We start from the raw sequence: 6605 nt of genomic DNA on the forward strand, positions 1-6605 counted from the left end.
AGGATGGTATTTCAGGTCCTGCGTGCCAATGCCTTGTTTGTGAAGGGTTCCAAATGTCTCTTCGGAGTCCAGAAAGTTTCCTTTTTGGGCTTTATTTTTTCTCCTTCTTCTATTGAGATGTACCCAGTCAAGGTCCAGGCTATTCATGATTGGACTCAACCTACATCGGTTAAGAGTCTTCAGAAGTTCTTGGGTTTTGCTAATTTTTACCGTCGCTTCATTGCTAATTTTTCTGGTGTGGTTAAACCTTTGACGGATTTGACCAAGAAGGGTTCTGATGTGACTAACTGGTCTCCTGCGGCCGTTGAGGCCTTTCAGGAGCTGAAGCGCCAGTTTTCTTCGGCTCCAGTTTTATGTCAGCCAGATGTCTCTCTTCCCTTCCAGGTCGAGGTTGATGCTTCTGAAATTGGAGCAGGGGCTGTTTTGTCACAGAGAAGCTCTGATTGCTCTGTGATGAACCATGTGCCTTCTTTTCAAGAAAATTTTCACCGGCTGAACGAAATTATGATGTTGGTAATTGGGAGTTGTTGGCAATGAAGTGGGCATTTGAGGAGTGGCGACACTAGCTAGAGGGAGCTAAGCATCGTGTGGTGGTCTTGACTGATCATAAAAATTTGATTTATCTTGAGTCGGCCAAGCAGTTGAATCCTAGACAGGCTCGTTGGTTGTTGTTTTTCTCACGTTTCGATTTCGTGGTCTCGTACCTTCCTGGTTCGAAGAACGTGAAGGCTGATGCTCTTTCTAGGAGTTTTGTGCCTGACTCCCCTGGAGTTTCTGAGCCGGTTGGTATCCTCAAAGAGGGGGTAATTTTGTCTGCCATTTCCCCAGATTTGCGACGGGTGTTACAGGAATTTCAGGTGGATAGACCTGACCGTTGTCCATCAGAGAGACTGTTTGTCCCAGATAGATGGACCAGCAGAGTTATTTCCGAGGTCCATTCTTCAGTGTTGGCGGGTCATCCTGGGATTTTTGGTACCAGAGATTTGGTGGCTAGATCCTTCTGGTGGCCTTCCTTGTCACGGGATGTGCGTTCCTTTGTGCAGTCCTGTGGGATTTGTGCTCGGGCTAAGCCTTGCTGTTCTCGTGCCAGTGGTTTGCTTTTGCCTTTGCCGGTTCCTAAGAGGCCTTGGACGCATATTTCCATGGATTTTATTTCGGATCTTCCGTTCTCTCAGAGAATGTCTGTCATCTGGGTGGTTTGTGATCGTTTTTCTAAAATGGTCCATTTGGTGCCCTTGCCTAAGTTGCCTTCTTCCTCCGATTTGGTTCCGTTATTTTTTCAGAATGTGGTTCGTCTGCACGGCATCCCTGAAAACGTTGTGTCTGACAGAGGATCCCAGTTTGTGTCCAGATTTTGGCGGTCCTTTTGTGCTAAGATGGGCATTGATTTGTCTGTTTCGTCGGCCTTCCATCCTCAGACGAATGGCCAAACCGAGCGAACTAACCAGACCTTGGAAACTTATTTGAGATGTTTTGTTTCTGCTGACCAGGATGATTGGGTGACTTTTTTGCCATTGGCCGAGTTTGCCCTTAATAATCGGGCTAGTTCGGCTACTTTGGTTTCGCCTTTTTTTTGTAATTCTGGTTTTCATCCTCATTTTTCCTCGGGTCAGGTTGAGTCTTCTGACTGTCCTGGGGTGGATTCTGTGGTGGATAGGTTGCAGCAGATTTGGAACCATGTGGTGGACAATTTGATGTTGTCACAAGAGAAGGCTCAGTGCTTTGCTAACCGTCGTCGCTGTGTGGGTCCCCGACTTCGTGTGGGGGATTTGGTGTGGTTGTCTTCTCGTTCCTATGAAGGTTTCTTCTCCTAAGTTTAAACCTCGTTTTATCGGTCCTTATAAAATTTTGGAAATCCTCAACCCTGTGTCATTTCGTTTGGACCTCCCGGCATCGTTTACCATCCATAATGTGTTCCATAGGTCTTTGTTGCGGAGGTATGTGGTGCCTGTGGTTCCTTCTGTTGAGCCTCCTGCTCCGGTGCTGGTTGAGGGAGAATTGCAATACGTGGTGGAGAAGATCTTGGATTCTCGTATTTCAAGACGGAGGCTTCAGTATTTGGTTAAGTGGAAGGGCTATGGTCAGGAGGATAATTCCTGGGTTGTCGCCTCTGATGTTCATGAGGCCGATTTGGTTCGTGCCTTCCATGTGGCTCACCCTGATCGCCCTGGGGGTTCTGGTGAGGGTTCGGTGACCCCTCCTCAAGGGGGGGGGGGTACTGTTGTGAACTCTGTTTCCGGGCTCCCTCCTGTGGTCGTGAGTGGTACTGTGTGAGTTCTCTCTTTGGGCTCCCCTTGGTGGCTCTTTTTGTTATTTTGCAGGTTTCTGGCAGGATCAGCTGTCTCGTCATCTGCTGGTTAGGTTTCCTATTTAATCCACCTGGTCCTTCATTCCTTGCCTGTTGTCGTTGTATTCAGTGCTATTCTGATTGCTCCTGTCTACATCCGTTATCAGTCTCTCCAAGAGAAGCTAAGTTTGGTTTGCTTATTTTTGCTCATCTGTGTTCAAGATGTTTCCTAGTATATTATGAGTTTTGTCCAGCTTGCTAATATGTGATTTCCCTGCTTGCTGGTGCTCTGGGGTGCTGAGTTGCACCCCCCACATTGTTAGTTGGTGTGGGGGTTCTCGCATTCTCTGCGTGGATATTTTTGCATAGGGTTTTTTACTGACCGCACAGATCCCTTGCTATTTTCTGCTATCTAGCGTTAGCGGGCCTCATTTGCTTAACCTGTTTCATCTCTGTGTTTGTCTTTTCCTCTTAACTCACCGTTATTATTTGTGGGGGGCTTCTATATCTCTGGGGTTATTTCTCTGAGGCAAGTGAGGTCTTTACTTTCTCTTTAGGGGTAGTCAGTAGGGTTGAGCGACTTTCATTTTTTTAAGATCGAGTAGGGTTTTGGGAAACCCGATTTTGTCCAGAGTCGAGTCGAGTGCAGTCGGCCGATTATCGCTAAAAGTCGGGGATCGACCGAAACACGAAACCCAATGCAAGTCAATGGGGAAACATAGTCGGCAGTGAGTGGAGGCCAGGAAAACACCTACAGTGCCCATTTTAATGCCAAAAACATCCATTCTTGTTTCTGAAGCTTGCCAATCTTAATTAACTGTATAATAATAGTTGGGCATAGGGAATTGGGGGAAAGTTGTGGGGGGAGTAGGGCTGGCTCAAGTTTTTCGTGGGCCCAGGAAATGCGGACTACGTCACGGCGGTGTTGCAGGGAAAGGTAAGTATTTAAAAGTTGCAAGTGCTGTGATCCTGAGCAAGCAGGGGGGGGGCCACTCGTTCGCATTGCCACTGGCACAGGGCCCCTCAAAGTACGGCGGTGTGTTTGCATGGCGGGGGCGCCTCCCACCAGCAGCGACACTTTTGCGTACTCTGAGGGGCCCTGTGCCAGTGACGTCGCCAACGAGTATGCCCCCCCACCTGATGAAGGAACCTGCACTTTCATCTGCACCTTCCTCTTTGTCCCTGTGTAAGGTGGTATAACATGCGGGAAGGGGAACCTTACTTTCAGCAGGGTCAGATTCTGGCTGTGTAGAGTACAAGGGGAATGTAGTGGTCTAGGTCAATGTACCAGCAGACTCATTTAGCAGTGGCTGGGCAATGGGCAGGATGAGGAGGAAACAGATATAGGGCCAAAGAATAAAGTAGGCTACATGCAGTTCAAAATTGGTAACAGGACTAAACAGGCGGCATTGCTTTGTTCAGTGGAGTAGCAAACCCAAGAGCAGCAGACACTGTTTCAAGGGCCTAACCACACTAGTAGGCCAAATGCAGTTTAATATCTGATAGTATAGGGCGAAAGCCAGAATGTGGAAGCTCAGCTTTGTTCAGTTGAGGACAACACCAGGGAGGGGCAGACACCTTTAGTAGGCCGGAAAAGCCTATTGCATTTTTTAAAATGGTAATTTGGAGCAGAAGGTTGAAGCTCAGCTTTATTTAGTTGAGGGCAACACCAGGCAGGGGCACACAGACAGACACCTTTAGTAGGCCGGAAAAGCCTATTGCATTTTTTAAAATGGTAATTTGGAGCAGAAGGTTGAAGCTCAGCTTTATTTAGTTGAGGGCAACACCAGGGAGGGGCAGAAGCCGTTAGTAGGCCCTAACCACCATTTTTTTTTTTTAAAACCACTTAATGAGAGCCGGAAGGTTGAAGCTCAGCTTTATTTAGTTGAGGACAACACCAGGCAGGGGCACACAGACAGACACCTTTAGTAGGCCGGAAAAGCCTATTGCATTTTTTAAAATGGTAATTTGGAGCCGGAAGGTTGAAGCTCAGCTTTATTTAGTTGAGGACAACACCAGGCAGGGGCACACAGACAGACACCTTTAGTAGGCCGGAAAAGCCTATTGCATTTTTTAAAATGGTAATTTGGAGCAGAAGGTTGAAGCTCAGCTTTATTTAGTTGAGGACAACACCAGGGAGGGGCAGAAGCCGTTAGTAGGCCCTAACCACCATTTTTTTTTTTTAAAACCACTTAATGAGAGCCGGAAGGTTGAAGCTCAGCTTTATTTAGTTGAGGACAACACCAGGCAGGGGCACACAGACAGACACCTTTAGTAGGCCGGAAAAGCCTATTGCATTTTTTAAAATGGTAATTTGGAGCAGAAGGTTGAAGCTCAGCTTTATTTAGTTGAGGGCAACACCAGGCAGGGGCACACAGACAGACACCTTTAGTAGGCCGGAAAAGCCTATTGCATTTTTTTAAATGGTAATTTGGAGCAGAAGGTTGAAGCTCAGCTTTATTTAGTTGAGGGCAACACCAGGGAGGGGCAGAAGCCGTTAGTAGGCCCTAACCACCATATTTTTTTTTTAAAACCACTTAATGAGAGCCGGAAGGTTGAAGCTCAGCTTTATTTAGTTGAGGACAACACCAGGCAGGGGCACACAGACAGACACCTTTAGTAGGCCGGAAAAGCCTATTGCATTTTTTAAAATGGTAATTTGGAGCAGAAGGTTGAAGCTCAGCTTTATTTAGTTGAGGGCAACACCAGGGAGGGGCAGAAGCCGTTAGTAGGCCCTAACCACCATTTTTTTTTTTTAAAACCACTTAATGAGAGCCGGAAGGTTGAAGCTCAGCTTTATTTAGTTGAGGACAACACCAGGCAGGGGCACACAGACAGACACCTTTAGTAGGCCGGAAAAGCCTATTGCATTTTTTAAAATGGTAATTTGGAGCAGAAGGTTGAAGCTCAGCTTTATTTAGTTGAGGACAACACCAGGCAGGGGCACACAGACAGACACCTTTAGTAGGCCGGAAAAGCCTATTGCATTTTTTAAAATGGTAATTTGGAGCAGAAGGTTGAAGCTCAGCTTTATTTAGTTGAGGACAACACCAGGCAGGGGCACACAGACAGACACCTTTAGTAGGCCGGAAAAGCCTATTGCATTTTTTAAAATGGTAATTTGGAGCAGAAGGTTGAAGCTCAGCTTTATTTAGTTGAGGGCAACACCAGGCAGGGGCACACAGACAGACACCTTTAGTAGGCCGGAAAAGCCTATTGCATTTTTTAAAATGGTAATTTGGAGCAGAAGGTTGAAGCTCAGCTTTATTTAGTTGAGGGCAACACCAGGGAGGGGCAGAAGCCGTTAGTAGGCCCTAACCACCATTTTTTTTTTTTAAAACCACTTAATGAGAGCCGGAAGGTTGAAGCTCAGCTTTATTTAGTTGAGGACAACACCAGGCAGGGGCACACAGACAGACACCTTTAGTAGGCCGGAAAAGCCTATTGCATTTTTTAAAATGGTAATTTGGAGCAGAAGGTTGAAGCTCAGCTTTATTTAGTTGAGGGCAACACCAGGGAGGGGCAGAAGCCGTTAGTAGGCCCTAACCACCATTTTTTTTTTTTAAAACCACTTAATGAGAGCCGGAAGGTTGAAGCTCAGCTTTATTTAGTTGAGGACAACACCAGGCAGGGGCACACAGACAGACACCTTTAGTAGGCCGGAAAAGCCTATTGCATTTTTTAAAATGGTAATTTGGAGCAGAAGGTTGAAGCTCAGCTTTATTTAGTTGAGGACAACACCAGGCAGGGGCACACAGACAGACACCTTTAGTAGGCCGGAAAAGCCTATTGCATTTTTTAAAATGGTAATTTGGAGCAGAAGGTTGAAGCTCAGCTTTATTTAGTTGAGGACAACACCAGGCAGGGGCACACAGACAGACACCTTTAGTAGGCCGGAAAAGCCTATTGCATTTTTTAAAATGGTAATTTGGAGCAGAAGGTTGAAGCTCAGCTTTATTTAGTTGAGGGCAACACCAGGCAGGGGCACACAGACAGACACCTTTAGTAGGCCGGAAAAGCCTATTGCATTTTTTAAAATGGTAATTTGGAGCAGAAGGTTGAAGCTCAGCTTTATTTAGTTGAGGGCAACACCAGGGAGGGGCAGAAGCCGTTAGTAGGCCCTAACCACCATTTTTTTTTTTTAAAACCACTTAATGAGAGCCGGAAGGTTGAAGCTCAGCTTTATTTAGTTGAGGACAACACCAGGCAGGGGCACACAGACAGACACCTTTAGTAGGCCGGAAAAGCCTATTGCATTTTTTAAAATGGTAATTTGGAGCAGAAGGTTGAAGCTCAGCTTTATTTAGTTGAGGACAAC

This window comes from Ranitomeya variabilis, chromosome 1, assembly GCF_051348905.1.
Source record: "Ranitomeya variabilis isolate aRanVar5 chromosome 1, aRanVar5.hap1, whole genome shotgun sequence".
Classification (NCBI taxonomy): domain Eukaryota; kingdom Metazoa; phylum Chordata; class Amphibia; order Anura; family Dendrobatidae; genus Ranitomeya; species Ranitomeya variabilis.